Source organism: Canis lupus, chromosome 2 (genome assembly GCF_048164855.1).
Source record: "Canis lupus baileyi chromosome 2, mCanLup2.hap1, whole genome shotgun sequence".
Lineage (NCBI taxonomy): Eukaryota > Metazoa > Chordata > Mammalia > Carnivora > Canidae > Canis > Canis lupus.
In genome coordinates, this window is record NC_132839.1 from 88,158,239 (window position 1) to 88,174,916 (window position 16,678).

Here is a 16,678-nt window from a genome sequence, read left to right on the forward strand (position 1 = left end):
ATGATATAGTGTAGTCTAGAAGTTAGGAAATCGCATGATGTAAGATGAAGATGACAGAGGTGGGAATTACAGTTTACAGTCAGAGAAACTAAGTTTTGAATCTCAGATACTCTATTATTCTCTTTGATCTGAGACAAATTCCTTAATCTTGGTGAGTCTCAGATCTCCTTTGTATAAAATAATAATAATAATTAATAATAGCCTTCTTATATTGTTACTATGTCATTGTGAAGCGGATATCAAAATACCATCCATGTTCTAGTATGTGGAAAACTATCATTCGTGGTGATTATTATATGGAGGTGGTACAGTGCCTTCTGCCTGCATTTTCTCATTTAATATTTCTCCAAACTCTATGAAGCAGATTCTGCTTTAATCATTATTTTAAAATGAGGAAACCGATATTATAAATAAGGTAAATTTTGATGTAGATAATACAGCTCTGTAGCAGACCCAGATTCAAATCGCAGGGCTAAAAGGAACATAGTGTGGAATACTATGGGTTGTGTGATTTGATAACAGAGTAGAGAATGTTTTCATCTGAGGCCAGCCTATTCCCAGGAGGAGGATGTATGTTGGCTCAGGCTGAGGGTGGCTCAAAATCCAGGCGGGGGAGGGGAGGAGAGAAACTCAAAATTGGATTAGCAAATACTTTGTTCCAATTGATCACTGGGAATAAGGAATTCAACTAGTTATCTATGAGGCAAAGAATAAGACTTTAGATTCTGTGTCTAGCCCTTCTTTACCTGTTTCATAGGTAAACCAAGGGGTATTCATAAGTCCTATGTAAGTCATATTGGAAAGGTCATTCTTTCCAGTCTGTCATTTCTCAGAACACAGAAGTGTGAGGGGGATTTCTTAACTTTCACTGTTTTCCAGAATCATGGGGCTTGGGTAAAGTTCAACGTTGTACTTCCCATTGGTTAGACATGGTGAGATGAGAAAAGTTTTGGAAGCCATTTGTTGAAGGTGCCAGATGACCTTGTGATCTCCCCTCCCTAGAGTGTTAATTGAGTCAGTATGTTTTAGAGATTTTTTGTTATAGCAGCTTAGAGAGTAGCCTAAATAGTAAAGTGCTCCATCTAAAAATACACACCCATTGTGATTTCAGTCAAGTCATTTGATTTAATGAAACAGTTTCCTTGTCTGCTAAATGATGGAGTCATAATATACTAATCCTTAAAGAGTCTTTTAGCTTTGACCTTCAAACTTTTTGAAGACATAGAGATTTATCCAAGTGCCTCGTGATTTGATATGTGGAATTAGAGCTGAACCACTCCTTATTCTTCCTCCCAATACTCAGACAGCATCAGTGTAGGAGCCACTTAAGAATGCTCCGGCTTTGGATGTCATATAGCCTTTTCATTAGCAATTCAGAATAATGTTATCAAGGCTGCTTTTGTCTCCATTCTGCCAATCAATCATTTGTTCTTCCTAAATTTGCAGGACCCCCCTTTGCATTACCTTGCATAAATGGGGTGATTCTTGGATATTTTATTTATAACCCTTCTGATTTTCTGTATTTTCTTTCCCCTGTCCATCCGAAATTTTTTGTGTCATGTAAACTCTGTTTTTTGGTGTTGTTTCATACCTTCCCAAAGTCCAGGTTCATTTTCCTGCTTAATATTCAAGAAGTATTCTTGAAGCTCATCTTTTTTGAAAGAGCTCGCAAAACTCACCAGTGCTCAGCTGATGACTTACTTCAGGTTCTGTTGCTTCTCTACATTCAGATTTTAGTATGTCAGCTAGTTGAAGCAGACCTCTGTGGATCTTGTTTACCACCCAATTCCTTGGACATAACACTGTAATACATGTAAAAATTACACAATTACTAAACCTTAAGGAATATTTAGATTAGAAAAAAGTAATGTTATTAATAAATGAGTTTGTACTATAAATCTGAGTGATAGCCTAAAATGAGCTTTCAGTGAAATAAAGATAAGTTATAACTTCAATTAAATAAAGCACCTAAACTATTATTTTTGTCAAAATTGGAAAGCATCAAGTACAATCTTGATACAATTTTGGTAGATAGTGAACATATGACAAAGATAGTAGAGGAGGTACAGAAACTATTTTAAAACATTTAGGTAGAACAGAGTGAAAAAGATCCAAATCCAAAAACCTGTAGGTAACAAGTTACCTGGGTAATCTTGAAAAAGTTACTTTACCTCTCTCACCTTAGTTTCCTCAATTATAAACTCAAAGATAACAGTTACCTTAAAGGACTGCAGAAGGGAATGAAGATAATAACGTATAGAAAATAGTTGTGTAGGCCTATGGTAGACATCCAGGAATGCTGGAGTTATTATTAATCTCATATAGTTAATTAACATTGATTTACCCAACTGGACATAAAGATTCATTAGTGAGAACTGTTTATAAACCCAGAAGGAAAGGGATGGAATCTCAGAGCTCTGCATGTGGACCATTCACTCTGTGGATTTATAAGAGAAATGTTCCCTGTGGAAGAGAAACATAACAGAAATCTGAAGAGGAATGTCTACAAACAGCTTTTATGTTTGGCCAGTTAAAATTGTCTCTCATCTTTTCATCACAGTCAATATCAACATTTTCTTTCCTTTTCTTTCCTTAGTACCTGTCCTACTCATATCACTGGATTCCTGTCTATCCTTGCCTTCTATTTACCACTTACTAGAATCCCTGAAGGCTACTGCATTTGGGTCATGTTTTCAAATGTAAATTCTCCTCCTTTATCTTGATAGAGTTCTGTGAGGAAGCAACTAGACAAGTAAACACAAGAAAATCAAAGTTCAAAAAAGAGGAAAATATATAAAAAAATATAGAAATAAGTACAAAAGAGAGGCCAGAGATAAAAAATGTACAGATGGAATAGTTTTAATGTGACAAAGAGAAAGGGAGATTGGCTTTTGCTGGCTCATTTGGTCAAAGAGGATAATTTGGATGATTGAGTTGCATGGTTTGGAGTTATACAGAGCACATATTTATTGGATAATTGAAATCTCTCCCACTTACTTTGAGCTAATAGATTCCATCCTTAAAGCTTAATGCTGTCAAATACTGGAGTCATAGAACTAAAAGGAGAAACAATAATCTTAGAAAAAAAAGTGATTCATTAAACAAAGTAAAAACTTTGTCCTTAGGAAGTTCATAAGTATATTTGGCTGTCCATTGCTATATGGGAACTTTTTGAATGTTCGTGGCAGTAATGGGACAGAAATTATTCAGTTGGGGCTGGTTTTAAGAAATGGCTTCAGCCCCTAAGTGGTTTGCCAAGTTTCTGTTAAACATCTCACATTATTGAGGATACAAGTCAAAATCACTTATCAGCAGTTCTTCTAAATAGCAAGGAACATGTATCAAAGAGGCCATGAAGGAATTTCTAATGAGAAAAAATGCTCTTACTTTTTGAGAAATTAACTGCTCCAATAAATTGCAAAGATAAAGTAGGAAAAGTTATCACAATAATGTCTGTTGTAATAAAACTAAACTGTACAGCTGATAACAGTTAAAATGCCAGAAGGTAAGTTAATGAAATACCATTCTCCTAAAAGCCCCTTTGGTCCTTACTCTGAAATATAATTCTGACACTCACATATAAAGGATATGGTGGAAACTACATGGAAATACTGTATATGCATATGTTCTACAGATTCATTGCCTATGAACTTTTGAATACATATAAAGTTTAAAAAGCAGAGTATATTAAATGAAACTTTCAGGAAGGTGAAATAAAATAATCCTAGGACCTAAAATTGATTCTTAAAGTGTAAAAGAGATGAAAGTCTGTGGAGAGAGAAATCAGACTGAATTGCTAGCTGGCATTAGAAAATTTCTATCAGAGATCATGGAAACAGGGCAAAGATGGAGTCATTGAAGTCTCCCTAATGCCTTCCATGGATTCATGAAGGCAGGAGAGGCCTGAAGCTTCTGTTATGATTTTCTGCAGTCAAATTCCTAGGCAAGCTGGAGATTTGTAGTAGTGCGAAGGAATTCATAAGGCTAATGAGAGCAGAAAAGAGAACATACAGAAATAGCACATGTAGAAATTGGAAAGTAATCTTTTGTATGTGTGTGAAAGTAATCTTAAGTAGGAAAGTTTGGGGTAATAGATTTGCTGTTTATTACTGAATTTCTCTTATACATAGTAATGATCAAAATGGCAATGAATGGTGAAAACTGTGTGTGTGTGTGTGGAAAGAGAGAGAGAGAGAGAGAGAAAGAAAGAGAGAGAGAATCACATGTGAGTAAGCGGGGGTTGGGGAGAAAGGGAAGGAGGAAGGGAGAAAGCAGGAGAGAGAGGATAAAGACCAAAGCTGTAAAAGCCTTAGAAAGCCAGACACCATATGCACACATGCTTAGATATGGGCTGAGAATCTCAGAACTCAGGGCCAGCTTCTTGCCCCATGGTGAAAGCCAGACAGTTCAGGGCATCTTCCAAACAGCAGAAGGACAATAAACAGAGCCATCTTCAGTTACCATGAGTTCAATGCAAGCCAGTCAAGGGCCCTATACACATAACCACATCCTGACTAATTAAGTAAAAAGAACAACAAAAACAGTGAAACAATTACATGAGAAATAAAATAAATTGAAATCCACCAAAACTCTATAAGAAAAGACATGAAGAAATAGTGTAAACCATGACAGAAACAAACCTCTCTGCTCTGAGCCATCTGTGCCACCCATCAGCTGGTAATAATATGACTCTGGGTAGCAATAGAAATAATCAAAGAAAGAGCTTTAAGAGGGCATGGCAACACAAATAGATTTTTTTCTGGGTTTCTGGTCTTTGTTTATGGATAATTATAATTTGGCAAAGTGTTCAGAGGCCCATATATGAATGTGTCTCCTGCGTTTTACTTAAACAACAGCTCACAAAGGACTTGTTTCAGTTTACCACCATACCAACTAAATGTTTATGAAAGGAGAAAGCCACCAAGTAATGGGTGAATTTTAAATTATAAGTTGATTTATTACAGCAAATTCTCCAATCATAATTCTAAATAAGTGTACTTAATATGTTTATTTGTCCTGTGAAAGCAAGTTTGGTTATTTTAACATATTTGAAATAATTCTTGCTTTCAAGGTATAGCTTTTTGATCTTACTCTATTTTAGACTTTACTTTCAAATATTCCCAAGCACATCTTTATGTATCCTTGTGTTTGTTGAAATCTTAAAGACATGGGAAGTGAATAATCTTGGCTTTAATGTACATAAGAACAGCCTATTCTGAGAATAAGGAGATGGTTAATGGAAATGGTATGGAAAATTATAAGCTGGTTAAACTACCCTCATTTATTTCAAGTCAGATCCAGCTTCAAATATGGCATCTCTTTTTATTAGAAACGACTTCTCAGAATATCAGTGTATCAACTGATATTCTTTGGGTGCATGCAACAGAGATAAATCCTGATTAATTTGAGCAAAACTGGAAATAATTATTAAGAAGAAAACAGAATTGCTCTGTGATTCGAAGGAAGAGTTGAAGAAACATACCAGCAAGAGACATTAAGGCAGTTATAGAAATCTAAGCAACAAGAATTAGTGGGCAGTTTGTTCAAAGTGTTAGCGTTGGGATGGTTGACATCTGACCATTTTCAATCCCTGGATTGCTCAGCTTGATATTCAAATTCCTGGAAGGGAACTTGGTTATGGCTTCATTTAGATCATTTATGTGCCCTTTGCCAATGGTAAAGCTGAGTGACATGATTGGTCAGTTTATCAAGACTGTAGCCAATGAAGGGAATAGAACTTCTGTTACTGGAAGGAAAGAAATTGGATGTTGGGAAGACAAAAAACAATCCTAGACTTCAATACATTCATGGGAAGAGATTACCATTTAAAATAGTATGAAAAACTCAACATGACTAATAGTTCTATGGATAATTTGTCTTTTAAAATTTAATTTATAACTGCTACATTAAAAATAATGAAGGAAATTATGTTAAATGCATTGATATTGAGCCAATATTTATGAGAGATATACTGTGCATTAGGTATAAGATTCATATGTATTATCTCATTAAATTACCACCTGAAATTCCTGTCAGAACTAACATTTCTACCTTGTGGTTATGAAAACTGAGGATTGAAAAGTTATGTTGACTTCTTTATTGTTACTCCACAAGTAATTTTGGTCCATTTTGGTTATATTTCTGTTATTTGGGCAGAGTGTCTTCGTTGAACTAATTATTTCGAAGCATTAACCTTGTAACACTAAGTAAAGAAGTAAGACCTGGATAATAATGCAAAAGCAAGTAAGCAAGCGAACCAAAACTGCACAACACTGTCTTTAAGATTAGGGCTGAAACTACACCTATAGAACCTCAGCCACAGTATGATGAGTACAGCTATACATAGCAGATTGAACATATCCCACCACTCCTCCTAATAATCTCACTGAAATGAAAATAAAGGAAGGGTATAAAATCTCCAGTGGAGCTACCAGTAATCCTTACAGGACAACATATTTTTGGAACATAGAAAGCATAAGAGGAGTTAACAAGACAAAAAAAGTAGAATACTAATATATTTTCTTAATCTGAGTTGCCATTTATTATAAGATGCACCATTAGTTTGTTTCATTGAGAAAGAAAAATCACTGTCAAATATAATTATAAATTTATGATTATAAATGTCCACTTATCTATTGCTATGTAATAATCCATCCCAAATTTAGTAGCTTAAATAAACAATAATAATATCATTATTAAGTCTCACACTTGTAGGGGTTGACTGGGTCTGGTTGGATCCGGGCATCTCATGCAATTGTGACCACATGCTTGCAGGCATTGGCACCCTCTCAGTCTTCTTCACTTACGTGGATGATGGTTACTGTTAGTTGTCCTCAGGGACTTCAACTGGGCCTATTGGCTGAAACATGTATACACAGCCTCACATGTAGCCTGGGCTTCCGCAGAGCATAGTAACTTTTACAAGAGCAGATATCCCAAGAGAGATAGCTGGGCAGAGTCATACTGCTCTTTAGGACCTATCTTCAAATCACACAGCTTCACTTACACTCCACATTATTGAATGAGGCAGCCACAGAGGTTCAACCAACTTCAACATATATAGGGAAAAGAGGTATATTCATTACCTTGATGGAAGAATGGAAAGGTCACCATGAAAAAAAGAGCATGGGGGCACCCAGATGGCTCAGTGGTTGAGCGGCTGCCTTCGGCCCAGGACGTGATCCTGGAGTCCCAGGATTGAGTCCCGCATTGGGCTCCCTGCATGGAGCCTGCTTCTCCCTCTGCCTGTATCTCTGTCTCTCTCTCTCTCTGCGTCTCTCATGAATAAACAAATAAAATCTTAATAAAAAAAAAAAGAGCATGTTGGATGAAGATATCATTACAGCCATCTTTGGAAAAGACAATCTTCCATAATGTGATTGACTATAATGTGGTTCCCCCACATGCAAAAATATTAAAATGAGAAAAAAAAATATCCTAGAATCAATAAATATGGTAACTATCTAGAATTGAGATATCAAAGGAGAAGCAAGTAAGTCCATGTTGTAGAACTTTAGAAAGCTCAGGAATTTGAGGCATCAGATACCTTAAAAGGTTTCTTTATGACCTTTTGGTTTGGATAAAGAACAGTTTGGATAAAGAGCAACTAGTTCTTATGTCTCTTTCTTCACGCTCTATAGCTGGGTAAGCATCCCTCTCTCTCCTGGCAGGAGATAACTTGCTACGTGGAGAAATTCAGCCAAGATTCTCAAGATCTGGCATATAAGAAGCACAGTTTTGAAAATAGAGGTATTTTTAAAAGTCTACCTGTAGGACCTAAGATCCTCATCCTTCTCCTTGTTACTTTCAAGAACTTTGGCAAAGAGATTTATTCTTCATCCTTTCCCCTCTACCGTTATAGGTGATAGATTTGAAAATTGAAATGTTCTTCCCTGGCACTATGAGGATGGCTACAAAGCAAGTAATGGGCTTAGAAAGTGCACAGAGGATATACAGAAATAGACATTTAAGTTGTTGGGACAAGGAGTGCTATCATCCCAATGAAGTCTTACACATGGATCTTCCAATCATTTTTTTTTAGTGCTTTATGGATGAAAAAAAAAAAGTATGAGTCAGTAGTCAAGAATGATCAGACATGTATGGAGAACCTCAGCACGAAAGAAGGAGATTGAGGCAAATAACAGTGAGAGGGAACTTGCCATAAGTAGAGAAAAACAGGGATCCAAATAAATCTTAAAGCACACAAATTACCCTAAATTTTTAACCTTAGAGGTTTTAAAAAGAGTGCATTCCTGAAATGAGAACAGAGTTATAGCAAAGGGGAATTTAAAAAAGTGGAAGGGGATAGAGAATAATAAATGATTTGAAAAGATAGTTTCAATTAAAAATTCAGCAGAAATCTTTTTTTTATTACTTTGATGAGCATACTTAACATAAGATCCTACCCTCCTAATAGAATTTTAGGTGTGCAATATAACATTATTGTCTAGAGGCACAATGTTATACAATGTTATAGGATCTGTTATACAGATCTCTAGAACTATTCATCTTTCATAATTGAAATTTTATACATATTAATTAGCAACTTCCAATTTCTCTCTCTCCAACTTGGCAATTACCATTCAATTTTTTTAATTCTATGAGTTTGACTATTTTAGAAACCTCATATAAGTGGAATCATGAAGTGTTTGCTTTTCTGTGATTGCTTTTTTTCACTTAAGATGTCTTCAAAGTCCATCCATGTAGTCATATATTATAGGATTTCCTTCTTTTTTAAGGCAGGATAATTTTCCATTATAGATAGATAGATAGATAGATAGATAGATCTTATATTTTCTTTATCTATTCATCCACTAATGGACACTTAGGTTATTTCTACATCTTAGATATTGTGAATAGTGCTGTAGTGAACATGAGAAGGTTAATATATCTTTGAGATCCTGATTTCCATTCTTTTGGAAAAATACCTAGAAGTGATATTTCTGGATCATTGGACATTCTCTAATTTTGAGGAAGCTCCATACTGTTTTCCTTATCAACAGCACCATTTTGCACCATTTTGCATTCCCAAAAACAGTGGGCAAGGGATTCCATTTTGACTAATATTTGTCTTCTTTTAAATAAAAACCATACTAAGAGGTGTAAACTGATATCTCATTGTGGTTTTGATTTTCATTTCCCTGGTTAGCACTGTTATTGAGCATTTTTTTTAATATACCTTTGGCCTCAACGAAAATCTTTAAGAAAATAGAATCAAATGGCCAAGATTTTCAAGAAGTAGATAAGAAAGGGGATTTTTTAAATGACAAATGATAAATCAGTAGGTCCGTCATCTGACTAATATAAATGCCAGGGAAAAAAAAGAACAGAGAGAAATTGAAAAAAAAAAAAAAAAGGAAATCATCAAAGAAATAGTGCAAGGAAACTTGTCAGAATTAAAGACCCACTGGTGTGCAGAATAATGAGGAGGGAAAAGGAAGGAAAATAAAACACCCACACTAAGGCCTATTATCATAAAATTTCTGAAACTAAAATAAATTAATATCCAAATACTCTATGAAGAAAACAAACAAGTCATTTCTCAAGGATGGAAACAGAGCATGGCAATTGAAATCTCAAAACTAGAAACTGAACAACAGAGGAGTAATGATTTAAAATCTAGAAAACAATGTATTTTTCTTTTTCAACAGAGAATTCTATCTGTAGCCAACTATCAATCAAATTTGAGAGTAGACAACAATTTTGAACAGGTAAGCTTTCAAACTGTTTATCACCAGTCACCTCCTTTTTGGGTAACTATTCTAGCATCTTAAACTATGTTCCATCAAAATAAGAAGTAACCAAGAAAGAAAAACCTGAATCAAGGAAAGCATGGATCCACCATAAAGAGGGAAGAAAGGTAGTCCCTGATGAGAGCGGCACAGCAGTTCTGAGATGCAAATTGAGAAGGGAGTAGGAGAGTGGAGGTTTTGGGAATATTCTCCAGGGGGAACAGAGGGAAAAACAGGTAATACAATGTTTGATCACACAGAAAAGAGAATTAGAAAGTAGTTTGATATTTTTTGAAGAGTTAATGAAAAATTAATGACAGGGACATAGAAAGTTAAGCAAAAATTAATTCAAGAAAATTATTTAAATCTGGAAAAAAACAAAATATTGCACAGGAAAGGTAATTGAAATATAGTGCTTGACTTGGCTCAGGAGTGAAAAATAATTACTTAGCAACTATAATATAAACACTGAAAATTGCCTTATCTGAAAAATTTTGATAAAACTATTGGAAGACGGAAAGAATGCAAAGTAGGTGGTGGGGACATTTGGGTGTTGTCTTCCTATTTCATGATAGGAAGGCAATAAATAATGTTTGAAGTTAATAATCAAGTAAGAGGCATGTTAGCATGTTATTGGAATTATGAGTGAGGAGGAAAAGGAAAAAGGTTACTGTATTTCACATTATTTTAAGTTTTATAGTACTACTTAAATTTTAAAAAAGATGTAGAGCTATTATGTGGGTAAAAATAATTTTTAAGGAGCACCAGGGTGGCTCAGTCTGTTAAGCGTCTGCCTTTGACTCAGGTCATGATCCCAACGTCCTGAGTCTGGCTCCCTGCTCAGTGAGGAGTCTGCTTCCCCCCTCCCTCTGCCCCTCCTCCTGTTCCATCTCTCTCTCTCAAATAAATAATAAATAAATAAATAAATAAATAAATAAATAAATAAATAAAATCTTTAAAATTTTTTTTTAAAGATAAGAGACTTTCAACTTAGAGAAATACAGTCTATATCCCCACTCCTCTATTGATTACCTATTTGATGAAAAGTGAGGTATTTTTCTTTCATAGCCTCAGTTTTGTGTATATACAGTGCAGCAAAAAGAACAGCAGTTACTGAGTATAACACTTTGCCTTGAGAAACACTTGAATACATTATTACATTTAAGTATCACAGAGTTCCCATGACTTTTCATGTTCTTACTATCCCATTTTATATATGGGTAAAGAAGGACACAGGAAGGTTAAGTAATTGGCCAGGTTAATATTATAAATCATTGATTTATATTCCATTTATATCAAGTGGAATTTGATCTTACTAGAAATATCCCCAACTCTTGCCATTGTAAATAATTTAAATGAGAGCACCCAGCACTGAGCTTGCAGGAATAAGTGCAATAAATATTTGTAAATGAATGAGTAAATGTTCACTTAACAATTTCATTAAATGCATAAAACACATGTGATCCATTTTATAATGCTGATGTATTGAACCCACACAGTAGTTATTCAGGCATTACTAGAGTTTTAGTGTATGATTGGGCCACTTGGACTGAAATATATAGCCATACGGCCACCAAAAGATCTACAAATAAATAAATTATACTATAATGATGCTTTACTATTAATTTATATAGTTACCTTGGTTTAAAAATATTTGCAGATCATAAGGGACATTTTTCATTATGATGTTTGGGCAGGTAAAGAAATTTCTACTTTAAATACTAGCCAGGAATTATATTTTTCGAATCTGTTTCAAGAAGGAAACCTTCCTCTGTCAGTTCTTCCTTCTCATTTTTGTACTGGATCAGTTTTCCTATCAGTTATGCTAAAGTGCATTACATCGGACTTGCTACCCAAAAGGGAGAATGTGTAGAAGGGGAAGTCTGTGAAAGAGTATGAATGGATTTCTTATCACTCTGGTTAGGTTAGCCTTCTACAACATTTCATCAATCTTTGAAGGAGAATGTTACCAAATTCAGACTTCATTTCAGTCTGTAGTTAACTATTATACATATAAACAGTTCTGTCATCAGGTATTTAAAATCTTAAATGCTTCCAAGAGGTTTCAAAGAATGGCCCCCCAAATTAAAGATTTTTGAAGATATAAAAATATTCAAGGAATACTTTGTTAGCTACATATAGAATTCAAAGCTCAAAAATACTGTGTTGTTCAGGATGCGTGGGTTCAGCGGTTGAGCCTCTCTCTGCCTTTGGCCCAGGGTGCGATCCTGGGATCTAGGATCGAGTCCCCTATCAGGCTCCTTGCAGGGAGCCTGCTTCTCCCTCTGCCTATGTCTCGGCCTCTCTCTCTCTCTCTCTCACTCTCTCACTGTGTCTCTCATGAATAAATTAATAAAAATCTTAAAAAGAAATGTGTTTTTCTTTTTTTTTAAGATTTCAAAAGAAGTGCTGAAAAGGGCTTGTATATTAAGAGTTGCTTGGTGCACCAGAGTTAGAAAGTATAAGTTGAAACACAAAACTCTCAGTTCTAAGTCTCATGTTTTTTTTTTCTATAATGCCATATCACCTGCTATTTAGAAAAGTCTTTCTAAATTTTATTAATTGCACAAATGATTAAAGATGAATAAAATTAGATATTAAATAAATAACACTGTCACTGCCTACCCATATGTGTCTCCATGATACCTTGTTCAAAAATCCCAAGGGTTTAAAATGGCAATCTGGCTTTTAAAAGGGTTTCTATTGGGGCACCTGGGTGGCTCAGTTGGTGAAGCCTCTGATTCTGGTTTTGGCTCAGGTCATGATCTCATGGGGCATCGGATCAAGTCCCAGGTGGGGCTGTATGCTCAGCAGGGAGTTTATTGGAGATTCTCTCTCTCTCTCTCTCTTTCTTCCTCTACCCCTCCCCCACTCTTTCTCTAAAATAAATAAAATATTTAAAAAATAAAATAAAAAAATAAAAAGGTTTCCGTTACCAGACATGCAAACTAACTTCTCATTACTGTTTATGACTACCAAACTCTAAGAATTGATTTTATTTTCATATAAGCCTCAAAATAATTAATTTTAAATGAAGAAAATAGAACTAAGAAATAAATCATGATTTTAAAAAGATAGGCATTAGAAAATATTTTTTTAACTTAATTTTATCTTACTTTGTTTTGTTCTGTTTTTATGAGACTATTCATACTGCCCGAAGTTTCTTTGGAACACATGTTGGCATTTTTTTATAAGATGCACATTTTAGTGTACATGCATTCTTACTTCTTTTAGGCAAAAGAAATAAAAACCTGGAATTTCAGCAAAATACATTAAAGATAGTAAACTTGAAGTCATTTTTGGTTTAATACTTGTTGATTATAAATGGCTTCCAGATGCTAATAAAAGATCTGGTTGATTAGTCAGGAACTTTCAGGAACATATCATGAGTCAATTTTTTAACGTATTGAATCTCTTTTCCATCCTTAGTAAGGCAAACATTACCAATTATTATAAATCATCTTTTAGCAATTTTTGGGTACTCAAAATTTAGTAGAAAACTATTATACTTAAAAGAAGGTAGACTGTTAGCCTGAATCATTCAGATTAAAATTCACTCCCAACATCATCACACAGCTGTGACTATACCTACCAAGAAAAAAAAAAAGATAAATTTTCTAAGTGTTTTCAAGATACATCTGCTTTGAGAGAACATGATATAAAAAGTATATGTAGGATGATCACTTCTTTGGGATCTTATTATTTGAACATGTTTAATCACTTTGAATGGTTTCAGAGAACTGAACACTAATAAAATTCTAAATATGTGATTCCTTGGGCCAAATGATTATAGAAAAGGAAAATTAAAGAAAAAAGGAAAAGGTCCAAAACAATGGTATTTGAATTTGGTTCCTACCCCTCCCAAATGTCACCATCACTACTGTTTGGGAACATCTCATAATAGGAAAATTAACTGGTCTAAGAAGGATAAGCTTAAGGTAGTATTCTAACATTGAGCATGTTGCTTAGGAATTTAGACTGTAGGTCAGGTTGTAGCTTGATAAATTGGTGAGATTATTCATTTGAGATATATGCAGAAGCAGACCAGGGAAGCAGGAAGATTGCGTCATGGTGCTCCACAGCATGCCTTTATAATTTGTATACAAGTTGGTGCAAGAGCACTGAATCAAGAAAACTTAATTTTGACAGGTCTGATATATAGTCTATTTTGGTTAACCAAAAGGAACACATACATTTACTACATTAGAGAAATTTCCATTATTTTTCTCTCAGCCATGAAAATCGATTTTGATGTGATTACACTCAGAGGCTGCTTGATGTGCCTCTGACAGCACAAAATGGATAGAGACAGTGGGTGGTATAGAATGTGGGAAACTGTGGCTAAGCTGGACTCTGGCTAAGTGAAAATTGTAGGATTCAAATACCAATTAGGATAATTTGTGTGAAAACAGACCTAAGATAAAATAATGATGACTATGCTATATTTAAATGGTAAGGAAAAAATACTTCAATAGATCAAGTAACCAAGGGTTGTCATCATTTAATTCTTACTATAAGCTTTATTTAGAGAAATGCAAGAATATTAGTAATTGTAACTAGTGAATATTTTATTTCTTGAATAAAATATTGAGCCTTTATTACACGTAGGGCATTTATTTAAGAAATCTTTATTAAGGTTTATATTTGGTAAAGAAGAGAGTATGAATTAGAGACTGTTTGATTTTAGCTGGAAATTTCATTTCTGTTCCTTTTCAGAGCTCCTCTCTTACTGTTTGTAAAACTCTCCTTACTTTCTTCATTCATTCAATAAATATTTATCAAGTATCCAAAAGCAAGGCACTTGACTAAATATCTGGTACACAAGAATAAACAAAGTGGATAGTACTTGTTTTCATGGGGGATATAGTCCAGTTGGGAATGCAAACAAGTAAAAAGAAATTACTATAAAGTGTGGTAATACTATACTAAAAGACTAAGTTCATCCATGGAGGATGCATACAGTCTATTCAGGAGTGGCTAGTCAATAATGGGAAACTGAGATGGGGTTAGGGGTCTGGAAGGAGGGAGGATATCAGGAAGCTGAAATAGTTTAGTCAGAGGTCAAAAGGCTAGAGAATGCATAAGACAAGAAAACAAGGCAAAGTGTTTAGTTGATGGTAGTGTAGAATGTGAGATGGATGCTAATGAGACAGATAATATCAAAGTGTAAGCAATGGTCATTTAATCAGGGACCACAGGAGAAAACCATGAAGAACTTGTGTCTGAAGGAAAGAGAGGGTGTTGAATGGTTTTAAGTAGCAAATATATATGTTTAAACTTGCAGTTTAGTAAGGCAATTCTAATTGCATGGAAGACAATGGATTGGATATAAACCGGATTGGGACTAGGAAGAAAGTTAGGACACTGTTAAAGCAATGCAGGCAGGAAATGGTGGTAATCTTAACAAGAATATGAGGATTAGGAATGGGAAGAAATAGTAGATTTTAGAGGTTTGTGGCTTTTGACCTTTTGTTTGTTAATTTTTTTGGAAGATACATATATGGGGATGCCTGGGTAGCTCAGCAGTTGAGCATCTGCCTTTGGCTCAGGGCATGATCATGGATTCCTGGGATGGAGTCCCACATCGGGCTCCTTGCATGGCGCCTGCTTCTTTCTCTGCCTGTGTCTCTGCCTCTCCCTGTGTATCTCTCATAAATAAATAAATAAAATCTTTAGAAAAAAGAAAAGATATATATATATATACATACATACACACACACATATATATATATATATATATATATATATATATGGTTGATTGGATCTGGGGATTAAGGAAGAGTCAAAATGACTGCAGCAAAACAACTAAAGCCTGCAATGAATATATTTAAGGCATCTCCAGTTTTTCAAGAGGTAGAGACAGTTCCTAAATTCCCTATTTCTTCTTTCTTTATTACAAAGAAACACAGGAATCAAGGAAGATAGAAGATGCAAGAAACCAAGAGCATTTATAAACTGAGACTGAAGACAGAGCTGAGGCTCAAAAGGCAGAGGAGACTAGCTCTGCTGGAAGATCAGTGATTTTGGACTCCTCAGAAATCAACAATAGCAACAATGCCATTGGGGAATTTTAAGATATTGGAAAAGGGGATTTGAGTCTGTAGTGCTGAGCCTAGGGCTTCAGAAGGGGCTGAAATGCTTCCCATGCCTGAGTATCAGCAAAAAGGCAAATACAAGAAATTAAACCAAAAAATTCCTGCAGTTGATGGAAATTTTAGACACTGAATACAGAAGTTCATGTACTTGAAACATAATTAGACACTTCAGTCTTAAATGTTCTCAATTAAAACTTTGTTAGAAATGGACAGATACATTTTTAACTATATAACTTCTAAAACTAAACATACAGTGGTTGAAATAAAAACTTCAGTTGACTAAATTAAACAGAATGATTACAGCTGAAGAGAGAATTAGTGAACTAGAATATTTGTCCAAAAATAGTCCATAGGAACCAGAAAGACCAAAGAAAAGGACAAAAAATCTAAAGTATGAAAGATATAAAGGATAATAGAAGTAGTCTCAGCATGCATATAAATCAGTCGCAAATGGGGAGAATAGAAGAGAGGCAATATTTAAAGAGATTATAGATTTTTTCAGGATTGATGAAAATAAAGATCCACAAATTCAGGAAACATCCTCATCCTCAAATAGGATAAACATAAAGAAATTGAAACAAGCAAGTTGCAGTAAAATTACAGAAGAATAAAGACAAAAATCCCTTAAAAACAATTTGAAGAACATAGTAAGTATCCAACAATGTTAGCTATTTTGGTGATTGATTTATAACCTTATCAGACTGCTTTCCTGGACTTTTACAACTCTAGCAGCTCACAGATGGTGCACGACTGACAATCTAAATTAGAGGTTAAGGAAGTGTACTTTAGTGTACTTTTCTTGACTTGGCATAATCTCTTGGGTACTTCTTTGAACTAGGCACTGAGCTCATT

General features: G+C 34.7%; 1 long non-coding RNA gene across 2 annotated transcripts in view; it reads right to left on the reverse strand.

Moving 5' to 3' along the window:
* LOC140623083 (uncharacterized) overlaps positions 1 to 16,678 on the reverse strand; it is a 252,763-nt gene that overhangs the window by 30,581 nt on the left and 205,504 nt on the right. Inside the window, exon 4 of one of the 2 annotated variants that reach the window (XR_012022758.1) lies at positions 1,680 to 1,802. This is a non-coding gene — a long non-coding RNA (uncharacterized lncRNA). The remainder of the gene's footprint in view (positions 1 to 1,679; positions 1,803 to 16,678) is intronic. The other variant, XR_012022763.1, reaches the window with a different exon arrangement.